This window comes from Heptranchias perlo, chromosome 1, assembly GCF_035084215.1.
Source record: "Heptranchias perlo isolate sHepPer1 chromosome 1, sHepPer1.hap1, whole genome shotgun sequence".
In the NCBI taxonomy this organism is placed as follows: domain Eukaryota; kingdom Metazoa; phylum Chordata; class Chondrichthyes; order Hexanchiformes; family Hexanchidae; genus Heptranchias; species Heptranchias perlo.
The window spans coordinates 21,285,398-21,300,203 of record NC_090325.1 but is presented as its reverse complement, the minus strand read 5'-3'; the positions used below and the strand labels follow the sequence as shown (position 1 = coordinate 21,300,203).

Here is a 14,806-nt window from a genome sequence, read left to right as displayed (position 1 = left end):
ACAAAACCAGAAATACACAGGTCAGTCAGCATCTATAAGAGAAAAGTCAAGTTATGATGGTTTAGATGCGTATGTTGCATCAGAACTGTTTTTATTGCAGATGTCCAACCTTTGCAGCAGACATACCTTTGTTGGGGCTCCCCGAAAGAGACAAAATTGACTTGTGCTGGGGTTTCTGTGCAGAGACCAGATTTGCTTGACAATGTAACCATACCTGTAGATCCTAAACTCTACATATTGCTTAAGCCAGCAACCACCAATTGAAAAATGTTTCAATTCAGAAAAATTATTTTTACCATCAAATGCTACCAGATTACCAACATAATTTTGGTATACAATTCTAAAAAGAACTACTGGCTAGAAATTCCTTGATGTGTTACATTATATCATGGATAATCATGTACCCACAAAGACTGTTGATAGGATAAATGTAATGCAAGAGAAATGTCTAGCTATACGTACTTCAATTTTGACCTAAGTAAGGCTTTTTAAACTTAAGGCATACATGAATACCAAGTATTTGCATGTTCTAGCTGCCAGTTCCATCTCGCAACAACTGTATTAAGGATTCAGATTTGCAGCATTTGCAGTTTTTAAAAAAAAAATTAAGACAGATTTATGATGCAAATTAAATACAAGTTACAATAGTCTAGTTGTTTTGATTTGAGTTTTGAGTCCAGATTACAAAATGTTGGTCTGACAATGTTAGGAGATCAGGTTATAAAGACATAAAACTATTTCATATTGAACAAAAAGCTGCATCACTGGTTGTTCAAATAAGGCCTGGCTATCAATTCGATTCTTGAATAAAAACCACTCAGGATGTGCTTGGATAGGATCATTCATTTTAAAAAATAAAAAACAGAACAAGTGACGCGATACACAGTAGGTAGTTACACATTGCAAACTTCACAGTTCCACATACATGTTTCTAATATTGGAAAATAGGCAGCCAAATCAACTGCAACATTTTTATTGCTCCATTAGCTGCTACCTTCTGTCCCATCTGACATCACATGTCATCCATAACCCTTTTCTTCCCTTTCCAACCTCCATGCTTTTTTTTAAATAAGAGTATTCACCGAATTGGAAAAAAGAGCTAATTCTTTTCATCAAAGATACATTTGTCATTCTGAATATACTGAATACATGTCAATACCGCATTACTAAATTTTTGCCACTGGCATTTTAAGATTGCTTCTTTTCAATTTTGCAATTATCTAAAAACGCAATGCAAAATTGAGACCTCACTGCAAATTACCATTAAAGATTTCTAAAAGACAAGATATTAGAGGAGAAAGTTTTCATACTCACATTTGTAGAATTAAACAAAAGCTTTCCAGCAGAGCATATATCATCAATTAGCTTTGAGGTACATTTGTTCTGTCAGATTCAAATCAGTGGCAAAGCCTTTAGAAGAATGAGGGGATCTCATTGAAACATATAAAATTCTGACAGGGCTAGACAGACTGGATGCAGGGAGGATATTTCCTCTGGCTGGGGGGTCCAGAACAAGCGGGGGGGGGGGTCACAAACTCAGGATACCGGGTAGGACATTTAGGACTGAGATGAGGAGAAATTTCTTCACTCCAGAGGGTGGTGAACCTGTGGAATTCTCTACCACAGAAGGCTGTGGAGGCCAACTCACTGAATATATTTAAGAAGGAGCTAGATAGATTTCTCGACACAAAAGGCATCATGGGATATGGGAAGGGAGCGGGAATATGGTATTGAGATAGAGGATCAGCCATGATCATAGTGAATGGCGGAGCAGGCTCGAAGGGCCGAATGGCCTACTCCTGCTTCTGCTCCTACTTTCTATGTTTCTATGTCTCTATATCTGTCTGAATTCTACAAACATGAAAAATATGTGCAGGTCAATAAAGACCTGTGCAAATAAGTTGGACTAGTCCTTAGGTGAAGCCTACAACCTCAAATCCTATTCATACAGATTCTATTATTTAATTGCTCTCCCTCACTTTTTCTGTTTAACAATTCAATAATTCATTTCTTTATTCATACATCTTCACCATTGTCCTGTTATTTGCTGAACGATAAAGTTACTTTTCTTCTCGTATCCAGATTTCCCATGTCAAGGAGACTAGGTTAACTGGCCTGCAATTACAGGCTCCTGCCAATACCACTTGGAAGCAAAGCAAGTAGCTTGCACTGATTCCAATTTCCCTTTCCTCCCTATGGGAAAATGCATTAACTCCTGCTCATTTTTTCCACCAATGGCTGAGGTCACAATCTTCAAATTGTGGAGATCAGGATAAACCGGTGTCCTACCACTCCACAGCACATTTAGTGAAACAATACTTTTACAAAATTACAAGTTTAATCTGGGTGGGAAGAAAAACTGAAAACCAAAATAAATTAGATTTTGTTTCCAACACCAATACCAAAACACATTTCCATCAATCTCAATGGTCAGATCCTTTGTCAGCTGTATCAAGATACAAATGGATCAAGGTCCTTTCAACCTTAATAAAAGCTACAAAACCACAGCAAGTTCCAATGCACAATGTGTTATGGAGAGTTTAAAAACAGAAGTAAAAGGTTTAGGACAATTTCTTATGGGAAATATTTTCTCTAATTAATCATCTGAAAAATTCTCAATTTACACCTGAGGTCTCAACTACAATTAATCTAACATTTTCCCTATGTTCACATGCTCCAATAATCTGCAGGGTTTTAAAACCCATGCTTGACATTACCTAATCACTACTTGATTTACTATCTCTTCTCTTCAACCTTGCCCCCCCCCCCTCAACCTAAATATCAAAATAATATTTTTTTAAAATTCCAGGCCAGCCATTTAATGTATCTTAAACTATTCTCAAGTTTAAAATTGTAAACAATTTTACAACACCAAGTTATAGTCCAACAATTTTATTTTAAAATTCACAAGCTTTCGGAGGCTTCCTCCTTCCTCAGGTGAATGTCAAGAAATCCTCGAACCTCTCGCATTTATAAATCACAGAACAATACCTGGTGATTACAGATAGTCTTTTCAACTGCCCATTGCCAAGGACAACCTCACGATGCTCCACGGACAACCTCACGATACTCCACTTTGTCAGCTTCCACCCCAACCACGTCAAAGAGGCCATCCCCTATGGACAGGCCCTGCGAATACACAGGGTCTGCTCAGACGAGGAGGCACGCGATGGACACCTACAGAACCTGAAAGACGCCCTCGTAAGAACGGGATATGACGCTCGACTCATCGATCGACAGTTCCGACGGGCCACAGCGAAAAATCGCATAGACCTCCTCAGAAGACTAAAACGGGACGCAACCAACAGAGTACCCTTCGTCGTCCAGTACTTCCCCGGAGCGGAGAAACTACGCCATGTTCTCCGCAGCCTTCAACATGTCATCAATGACGACGAACACCTCGCTATGGCCATCCCCACACCTCCACTACTCGCCTTTAAACAGCCACCCAACCTCAAACAGACCATCGTTCGCAGCAAATTACCCAGCTTTCAGGAGAACAGCATCCACGACACCACACAACCCTGCCACGGTAACCTCTGCAAGACATGCCAGATCATCGACACAGATACCACCGTCACACGAGAGGACACCACCCACCAGGTACGTGGTTCATACTCCTGTGACTCGGCCAACGTTGTCTACCTCATACGTTGCAGGAAAGGATGCCCCAAAGCATGGTACATTGGCGAGACCATGCAGACGCTGCGACAACGGATGAACGGACACCGCGCAACAATCGCCAGACAGGAGGATTCCCTCCCAGTCGGGGAACACTTCAGCAGTCAAGGACATTCGTCCACCGACCTTCGGGTAAGCGTACTCCAAGGCGGCCTTCGAGACACACGACAATGCAAAATCGTCGAGCACAAATTGATAGCCAAGTTCCGCACCCATGAGGACGGCCTCAACCGGGATCTTGGGTTCATGTCACGCTACACGTAACCCCACCAGCGAACAAAAGTTAACTGTTTTTAATATAACGGGTCAATTGCTGTCTTTTCCTTCCGGATGTTTCTATGTTTCTGCCTCTCTCTCTCTTTTTTTTTGTTCTGGCCGTTTGTATATTCGGTGGCCCTGTAGGTAACACCTATCTGTCTGAACACTTTGGTTGCTTTGGCAACGGGCAGTTGAAAAGACTATCTGTAATCACCAGGTATTGTTCTGTGATTTATAAATGCGAAGGGTTTGAGGATTTTATTTCCACATTCACCTGAGGAAGGAGGAAGCCTCCAAAAGCTTGTGAATTTTAAAATAAAATTGTTGGACTATAACTTGGTGTTGTAAAATTGTTTACAATTGTCAACCCCAGTCCATCACCGGCATCTCCACATCATATTCTCAAGTTTGTCAAATACAGTACATGCATTTCATAGTAGGTATTGCGACATCAAAATTCAGCACAACACCCAAGTACAGTATTACAGATTAACTGGCAATTGATCTGGTTTGCTGTTTTTGTGACTTTGGTGTACACACATTGTTGTAATGTAGTCAAACAAGATAGCCAGTGACTGCACTTCAAAAGTAACTCATTGGTTGTGAAGCACTTCAAGAAGTTTTAAAAAGATTTGATATGGTGTCATGTAAAAGCAATTTCTTTCTTCTTACTAAACTGTAGTGCATCTACACTATTAAAATCACTACTACATTAAGGCAAAAGGCTACAAATTGTAAATATTTAAAATTCAAGCTCCACTCCCAATATCTATTGATTAACCAACAGAAAGACTGACAAGAAAATAAACTGCACTCAGTCCAAAATAACCAATATTTCGTCATTGTACCATATATATTACAATAAAGAAGATAGCATCTGTAATATTTTTCTAGCTGGTACCTCAAGAACCTACAGCATAATAACTAAAAATGTTGCATCACACACACAACAAACTTTCTATACTAGCCAGAACTAACCTGAGGATTATCTATACAAAAATAACCTAATAAACAGCAGTCAACATAGTTTCAGATACTGCCTGACCAATCGCCTCAACTTTTTTGATCAGTGACAACCAAAGTGGACTGTGGAACACCCCATGACATGGTATACCTAGACTTCCAAAAGGTTTTTGACAAAGTTCAAAATGAAATGCTATTAGTTGAACTCAAAACTATAGGGATTAAGAGTAAACCCTGAGTGGATAAGAAATTAGCTTAAGGGTATAAAACATTGACTACTCATTTTTTGAATAATATCAGGTTGGGGGGAAGGGAGAAAGTACCAAGTGGGGTGCTCCAATGCTTGGTGTTGGGAATACTATTGTTTCTAATTTACATAAATGACTTGGATTTAGATATTCAATGCAAGTGATCAAATTTGAAGATGATGATACCAAACTAGGATCTGGAATGCACTGCCCGAGGGGGTGGTGGAGGCTGATTCAATCATGGCCTTCAAAAGGGATAAGTCCCTGAAAGGAAAAAATAGGACCGGGGAGTGGGACTAGCTGGATTGCTCTTGCATAGAGCCAGCGCGGACTCGATGGGCCGAATGGCCTCCTTCCATGCTGTAACCTTATAATGATTCTAGGACTGGCAGTGCAATCGGAGGGGTTAGAAATTGAGTTGGATAAAATATTCAAGTAAGCAGACTAATTGTAAGTGAAATTTACCGCAAATAAATGTAAAGTACTGTTCAAGGAAGAAAAAAATAAGCAATATACGTGCTCCATAAATGGTGTTGAAATAGACAAGGATGAAATAGATAAAAGATATCTAGCAGTCTCAGTAGACTCGACGCTAAACACGTCCAAACAATGCAGAGCAGCAAGTAACAAAGCCAAAAGATTACTGAACCGTGTCAAATCGATAGAATAGATGCAGAGGAAGCTGTGACCAAACTTTGTAGCACTCTGGTCAGACCACATCTTGAATACTGTCTCGTGTTGCGGTCACCAAGACACAAGTAAGTCGTTCAAGCACTGGAGGAAATGCAAAGAAGACCCGCAAGGCTAAACAGAACTGTGAAATGTCTGAGTTACAAGGAAAGACTGGAGGAACTTGGGCTGTTCATTCTGGAAAGGAGGTGTTGGAAGGGCAAGCTTAAAGGAGGTATATAAAAGGTAGTTAAGGGTATGTAAATGGTAAATCTGGACTATTACTTCAAGTTACATTGCAAGAGTAGGACAAGGGAACATAGATTCAAACCAGTAAACTAGCCATTCGGCCCCTCGAGTCTGCTTTGCCATTTAACGAGATCATGGCTGATCTGATTTTTACCTTAACTCCACTTTCCCGCCTTTTCCCCATATCCTTTGATTCCCTTGCTGATCAAAAATTTGTCTAACTCAGCCTTGAATGTATTCAATGACTCAGCCTCCACAACTTTTTGGGGTAAAGAATTCCAAAGATTCATAACCCTCTGGGAGAAGAAATTCCTCCTCATTTCCGTCTTAAACGGGCGACCCCTTATTCTGAGACTATGCCCCCTAGTTTTAGATTCCCCCATGAGGGATAACATCCTCTCAGCATCCACCCTATCGAGTCCCATCAGAATCTTGTATATTTCAATAAGATCTCCTCTCATTCTTCCAAACTCCAATGAGTATAGACCCAACCTGTTCAATCTTTTCTCATAAGACAACCATTCCATACCTGGAATCAACATAGTGAACCTTCTCTGAACTGCCTCCAATGCAAGTATGTCCTTCCTTAAATAAGGGCACCAGAACTGTACGCAGTACTCCAGGTGTGGTCTCACCAACACCCTGTACAGTTGCAGCATGACTTCCCTGCTTTTATACTCCATCCCCCTAGAAATAGAGGCCAATATTCCATTTGCCTTCCAGATTACCTGCTGCACCTGTATGTTGACTCTTTGTGTTTCATGTACGAGGACACCCAGATCCCTCTGTACCGCAGCATTTTGCAGTATTTCTCCATTCAAATAATATTTTGCTTTTTTACTTCTCCTCCCAAAGTGAATGACTTCACACTTTCCCACATTATATTCCATCTGCCAAATTTTTGCCCATTCACTTAACCTATCAATATCCCTTTGCAGACACTGTATCCTCCTCGCAACTTGCTTTTCCACCTATCTTTGTATCAGCAGCAAATTTGGCCACAAGACACTCTGTTCCTTCATCCAAGTTATTGATATATATTGTAAATAGTTGAGGCCCCAGCACTGATCCCTGCAGCACCCCAATAGTTACAGACTGCCATTGTGAAAATAACCCTTTTATCCCGACTCTTTGTTTTCTGTTAGTTAGCCAATCCTCTATCCATGCCAGTATATTACCCCAATTTATTTTGCTGCTATAAATTGCATGTACTATATTTTTAACCCCTACAATCAATTATTTTAATATCTAAGTTGGTCATGCCACTTGGAAACAATACTAGCAATTTTACATTTTGTTTCAATTCTTCACATCTTGGCTTTCACACCAAATGTACAGCAATCAGCTTTCCAACTCAAGACATTAATTACAATAAAAACTATTAGCTTTTTCCCCCCCCAAAAACAAACATAATCTTGTTCAGACCCAAATATTAATACTTGAAGCAAATACATCACAAGGCTGCAGCAGAAAATAAAAGCCATACAAATATTTAGATGAACAATTCAAATATGATTCTATGAAATGCTAGGCGTATAACCTGAATCAACACTACAGATATATATACACGCATCAATGTGAGAATGGTTTCTTATAATATTGTACAATAAAGACTTATGATCCATTTGTAAATAGGTTATTCTATTTACTTATAAAAATATTTTAGCAATCATGCACAGTCAGTTAATAAATTTGCAGTGATTATATTATGAAATGAATCCATGCATAATATCCCCTTGCATGAACTTCCCCAGTAATTTATTCCACAATTGTTTTATCATTTTAAGCAAAAAAAGGTCCTGTATGCAGTGCTGAAAGATCAAGAGTCAGTACATGTCATTTATACATTCCTTTAATTTATTCAATAGATTAAAAAGTAGCATCACTAGGGTTTATGGTCTGCAAGTTTACTGCCATTCATGTTGCTAAGATCCTGTCATTGCATTTTTCAAAATTCATGACTTAATTTTTTTTCAGAAAAAAAGTTAAAAAAACAAAAAATACATTTTGGAATCAAATAAAACTTCATATCACTTTATTTTGGGTCACTCGACTTTGTTACCTCGTATGTTTTCAAATATCTTCCACCATAAGTATTTGTATTTTCATTTTGTACCCATCAAGAACATTTAAAAATACATACGTTTGATTGCACATTTCAAGGTAGGTAACACAGTTCAGGGCTAAGAACACTGAAACCACTCAAGCTTTACTCTTGCGGTTTAGACAATGCCATATGAATCCCTCAGTGGGTTGTTTCCTTGCAACACGTATATAGTGATGCATTTATCATCTGGCAATATTAGATTACGGTAATTCTGGTCAATTGAGCCAAACAAATCAAGGTTACAATGACTAAAATGAACAGCACAACTTGCTTCCATACAGTATCCGAAAAGAAACTGTGCACTCAATGCGGTCTAGAATTTGGGTTTATGGTAATGTTTCAATTTCAAGGCAAACATCAAAAGTTGTGTTTAAAATTACGTTCGAGCACAAAAACGATCATACTGCATACATATACACATCTTCAAAAGGTTGGGTTGAGGTTTAGTAAACTGCGAAGGGAAACGCATTTTTAGGTACTTAACTCAGAATCATAAACCCTTGGTTTGGAAAGTGATTTTTTTAGGAATCCGAAGTTAAAGAAACATCATTGCATGTAGTGTAGCTGCCAACGACAGCGTCTCACGACTTGTGCAACTAATTAAAATGAAAAGGTGCTGGAGGCGATTTGTTTAGAAGTAGGTTTTCCTACATTTAAAAAGAAACGAAATTAATGAACCTGACTCAAAGAAGAATAAGACTTGACTAGACTGGGATTGGCAGTACAAAGTATAACCGATAAAATCTTAATTCTGTTTGGATTGTGAGATTAGAGAAAAAAAGATTTTTTAAAGGATTACAGGGAGGCGACTTCGGCTCTTACAGAAGCTCGCTGCCGAGGTTGCACAGTGCAGACTCGGGGAAGGACAGGGGGTGAGAGAAAGGAAATAGCACGATTACAATTTTTTTTTAAATCACATTTATTAAAAAAAAGGTTTAATTTCCACTAGCTGACATTTAACAAATGCAACAACTCCCAAAGGCCCGGGCCTGGAATACGCTGCAACCGCCATCCAAAGGCCCTGTCAGTGGCAGGATGCAAAGAGAAACCCTCCTCATACACACCACGCCCGCCCACATAACTCTGGATTTTCTTTTAAGATAGAAAAATATAATCAACAATTTATTTTTTAAAAGGACCACAATTAAACAAATCAAGAGCTGCGTATGTGAGATTAGCTATAAACAAAAACCTTATACGTGGTGAAATTGCACGAAAATGAAGAATTTCCCAACTGCTAGAAAATGTGTTTTTAAACAAATATTTTTTTTTCTTAACTCACCAGAAAAATGCAAACCTGGACTGGGGGGGGAAACGCCGTGTGGTTTTTGTTTTTTAAAAATCCTGCATCCGCCGCGTCTCTCTCCTCTCTCCCACTCACTGTCTCCTTCCCTCCTTTCCCTGCCAGGTCGGTCGAGGCTTTGCGTGTCGCTTGCTTGCCCCCCCGCCCGAAGGGGGAAGCTCCCCCTTTTTCCCCCCTTCCTCTCTCTCTCCCCCTCCTGTATACCCGCTCTTCAATGTCTTTTCCTAATTTCTCCTCGGCTCTGATTCGATCCGGGCGCGAGTTTGGGATTGCCCGCCGCGCGGCCACACGAAGGGGAGCGAACGTCACTCCGCCTCGCGCTTCGCTTCGACTCACCTCCTTCTTTCCCAACGGCTTTTTATTTTTCCTTTTCGCCCCAACCGACGCGGCGCGTGTCTCCCCCTCCCTCTCTTCTCTTGTTGTTTCTCTCCCTCCTATCGCTCCGCCATTTTTTATTTGCAAGTGACTGGTTAAACAAACGTGAAGAGGAGGTGGCAGAGAGCGAACGAGCGAGCGAGGAGGGAAAAAAATGTCTCGGTTGTTTTACTGTGTGTGGGGTTTTTTTTTTGGTTAAATTTAAACGCCACCGTCAGGATGCTCCAATTCACTGCAGGATTTTTTTTTTCCCTTGAAAAATCCTCTCAAGACACAAGGATGGATTGGATTGAGATGACTGTGGGGGTGGTAGGAGGCGGGGGAGTGTATTATGTTACGGAGAAGATTCCTGTGTTGGTTCTGAGGAAAGGTCATCGACCTGAAACGTTGAGTCTTGTTTCTCTCTCTCTCTCCCCACAGATGCTGCCTGACTTGCTGAGTGTTTACAGCATTTTTGTTGCAGAACGTGGATCCCTATGGGACACTGCTTCCCACTTTCTGCCAGTCTGAGACGCTTCCCTTAAATCCTGCCCTCTGTTTTCTATTTTGTGGCCACCTTTCAATCCATTCTGCTACCTGGCCCCTATTTTCCCTGTATAATTGGCAAGATAAAAAGCAATTGGAAGATAGATGATTATTAGGTTTCTCATCTCTTGGCATTCAATTTTTAGAGAAAGTGGGGACAACTTGGAATTCTCCTGAAGGCGTTGTAAATTCTTTACAAATCCACAAAATTGGAGTCAGCAACCCTTCGGAATTTATTACTTTGAGTCCTGGGTCTGCCCTTCTGAAGAGCATATTTAACTAATTATGACATCCATATATATATCTATCTATCTATATTAGTCCATCTCTTATGGGGAGTCAAGATTAAGTATAGTCTCCAAGTGGGGCTTGAAGGCAGTGAATAATTGGGACCACGGTGCGTGGACCTATTCAATGCCCATTTTGAAGTAATAGATTTTGTCCTTATTTATATATTTCCATTATATAATTCCACCAGAGACAGTAGTGTAGTGGTATATTACTGGACTAGTAATCCAGAGGCCTGGACTAATATTCCAGAGAACGCAAGTTTAAATCCCACTATGGCAATTTAAGAATTTGAATTTAGTTAAAAATAAAATCTGAAAATAAAAAACTGGTATCTGTAAAAGTGACCATGAAGCTGTCAGATAGTCATAAAACCCAGCTGGTTCACTGATAGGGAAGGAAAGCTTCAGCCCTTACCCAGTCCCACACCAATGTGCTTGACGCTTGAATGCCCTCCGAAGTGGCCCAGCAAGCCACACAGTTGTATAATACCACTACAAAGAATTGTGGATCAAGAAGAAAGCCTACCGCCACCTTCTCAGGGAAACTAGGGATGAGCAATAAATGCCGGCCTTGCCAGCGATGCCCACGTCCCTGGAATGAATTTAAAATAAAATCTCCTTTGGCATTACACATGGGGAGTTAACACTAAGTCTAGTCTTCAGGTGAAATGGGGTTAGAGAGTAGGGCATAACTGGACCATGGTGTGCAAACATAACTCAGACCCCATTTTAAAGTCATACATTGTCATTTTTATATTTCCATTGTAAGCTCCTATGCCCATATTTATAGGGAACGGCAAATATAAACCATGCTGTAATTACACTCCCCTGCCAGTGATGACACTGCCACACTTCCACTGACAGTGGGATAGATATCTATCCCTTTACTTATATCTATAATATATATAATCTTGCATCTGCATGGGCTTCCTATCTAAGCCACCTGATCTATTTTTGTCACACTTCTTTTGTGTCAACTTTTCCAATATAAATTCCTATGCCCTCATATGTAATTGAAACACCGATGCAAACTCCATAAGACCATGAGGCCATAAGAGATAGGAGCAGGAGTCGGCCATTTGGCCCGTCGAGCCTGCTCCGTCATTTAATGAGATCATGGCGGTTCTGATTTTTACCTCAACTCCACTTTCCCGCCTTTTCCCCATATCCTTTGACTACCGCCACCTTCTCAGGGATGGGCAATAAATGCCGGCCTTGCCACCGATGCCCACATCCCTAGAACTCATCCTTCTGATTGGCAAGATTGCACATAGGGGTCACATAATTTTCTCAAAATGCTCTCTGAAAAATTTTGTCAGGTGCCATTTTCTCCTAGTAACTGAATTTCTATGTCCAAAATAAGGGTTTAACCAAAATACTAACATTCAAAAATTAAAATTACACAATAACTTGATTAAAGTTATCAACTAAATTCTTTTTTTTAATGTCTTATGTAAAAGTTTTTTAGGCCTCAGCCTCTTCCAAAAGCATGGGCTTGTATTGATATTTTTGTTCAGAGCTGTGACACTATGAGCAGCCTGAGCAATATTGAGGAATATTTATTCTTTAGCTTCCAGCAATTTCTGTTCAAAAGTTTTTCAAAATTATTTGAAGAAAAGCTAAGGGACAAATTCCAAAAGCTTTATGAAGGTATATTGAGTGGGTTTTTTTTAAGAATTGAGAGACTATGTGTCTGCATGCGAGAGAGAGAAAGGATAACATTCTGTTTACACCCCTGTTTTGGTCTTTGTTTTCTGTTCTTTAAACTTCAGAAAGTAAAAGAGAAGGGGAGAAAGAAACTGGGGTCAGGGAGTGGAGATACTGGAGTCAGCGAGAGAAGGAGTATGGGAGAGGGTTGGGGGAGAAAGAGTCTGCTTTTCTACATGTTACTTCAATTTTCTAAAACAAACACCAGTTGAATTTTAAAGCTAGTTTGTTACCTCACCTGTATTTTATTGACAGAAAAGGTTCACCGCTAATAACATACTTGTGAGGCAAAGATTCTAATTTCTGACACCATGCAACAAAGTAAGAAAGAGACAGAGCGAAAGACACAAATAGAAACAAAGGCAGGCAGATTCTTTCCTCATTCTAATTTAATTCCTTTTCAAAAAAACAAGTTGAATTTTGAAAGCAGATATGAAGATAGCATAGGAAGGAAAGGGGAGGAAGGAAACTAGTTGAGAATAAAGGAGTCACTGGCCTCTCACCACCCACCGGTGGAGGGGAACTGGATGAAGGGTTAAGGATGAAGTGAGTGACAGCAGAGCAAGGGGAGAGGATGATAAAGTGGTTTAGTGGGAATTTCAAAAAGGGAAAGGGAGTGAAGGGTGGTAGGATGGGGAATGGTTAGTGTGAAGGTGAGGGGTAGGAAACACCATGGGAATAAGGGGTAGGGGTGGCACAAGTAATTGGGGGAGGTGATGGAAAGGGAGTCACTGAGGGCCACACACCATACCATCCATCACCTCCAACCTGAAAGAAAAGAACAAAAACAGAGAAAGAGAGAACCAAAACAACAAGTTAAGGACAGAGAAACAGAAGACAACAGAGAGAGACAGAACCAAAGAAGAACAGAAAGAGAAACAGCAATACGAAGACAATAGAGATAGGTAAAAGACAGGGCATATTCTCCGGCTTACCATGTGCAACACCATAGAAGATCAAAGAGTTTATTTAATTTTAATTCCTTATCATTTTATAGCTGAGAATACACTACAGGGTGGTATGCAAAATGTATAATTTGAAAGTAAATATCCGATATTTAGCTGTACAGAGGAGAGGGTATAGAGTCACAAACCAATTTGCCAGACCTGGGATTCCCTTACCCAGAGCTATCAGGCCCATCACCTGCCCCTCCCCTCACTGCTTACAGACACCAAAAATACACCAGTGAGCCAAACCTCATGTAACCCCAAGCCTAGCTAAACCCCATTCTTCTCCCCAGTGGTGAGGGAGAAAAAAAATAATATATAAGTAAAGGAATATATCTAACAAGGACACTTATTTACAATTTTCACAAAATAATGGACAGAGTAGTCATTTCCCAAAACTACCTGCAAAAATCCCATCATAAAAATTAATTTTTTGATTACATGGCATAAGCACTCCTACAGTTATAAAACATTGACTCCTCTAACTCGCTGTGAGCCACGAAATCTGCGAGGAGCATGTTAAAATATTAAATGTGCTTGCATTTCCTGGAGTCACACTTTCATAATACTTTTGGGTTAACTTTTTCTATTATAAATTCATATGCTAACAATTAGAATTGCAACGACCATAAAACTTATCACTGTAACTACACAATCTGGTCACCAGGTGTCACAGTAATTTATTTTGCCACAAATCACTCAAAATGCATTAGCAAATATTTTTCTATCCCATCTTTTCCTCAGTAACTGAAATTTCTAATGTTCAAAATAAGGGTTTAAACAAAATAAATTTTTAAAAATACATATTTCATAATAACCTGACTAAATTTACCCACTGAATTTTTTTGTGTCTTTTAATGTTTTCAGTAAAAAAAAATTTACTTGAAGGTCTCAGCTTCTCTTAAAAACCTGAACTTGGACTTGATATTTTTCTGTGATCTGTGACACTGTGAGCATAATTCAAATTGAATGCTCTGAGCATGAGCAGTGCATCCAATTTCCTGTGTTGCATCAATACCATTCAGCACTGAATTGCTGGAACATTTTTCTATAGATTTTAGCAGCTTTTGCTTAGTTGTTCTTCAAAATTATTTGAAGAAATTTCAAAAGCTTTATTCAGGTAAATTTTATATTGTGCTTTTAAAACAGAGGTTGTGTGTGTGTGAAAGAGAGAGAGGGAGATAACAAAATACACTTGAATACCTATTGAAGTTTTGCTTTGTGTTCTATAAACTTCAGAAAGTATATTAAGCTGACTGAGAAAGTGTGCCTTTCTTCATGCTGGTGTTAGTTTGATATTCATTTTAAAAAAAGACACCAACTGAATTTTGGGTACCTAGTTATTTCACCTGTGATTTGTTGATAGCTAGAAAATATAAATGCACCAATTGCTTACACCTATGAGACAGCGATTCTAATTGCTAACATACATGAGACTGAAAGAGAAAGACACAGATAGACACACACACACACACACACAGAGT

The 14,806-nt window shown here is 39.5% G+C and overlaps 1 protein-coding gene across 4 annotated transcripts in view; it reads right to left on the bottom strand.

Annotated features, from left to right (window-relative positions):
• LOC137320273 (receptor-type tyrosine-protein phosphatase alpha) overlaps positions 1-10,029 on the bottom strand; it is a 258,755-nt gene extending 248,726 nt beyond the window's left edge. For 3 of the 4 annotated variants that reach the window (XM_067982065.1, XM_067982061.1, XM_067982066.1), the window contains exon 1: positions 9,815-10,029. The gene's annotated coding sequence lies outside the window, so the exon portion shown is untranslated. Of the gene's footprint in view, positions 1-9,457; positions 9,613-9,814 lie in introns of those variants that run through there. The other variant, XM_067982064.1, reaches the window with a different exon arrangement.
• Positions 10,030-14,806: the final 4,777 nt, after the last annotated feature.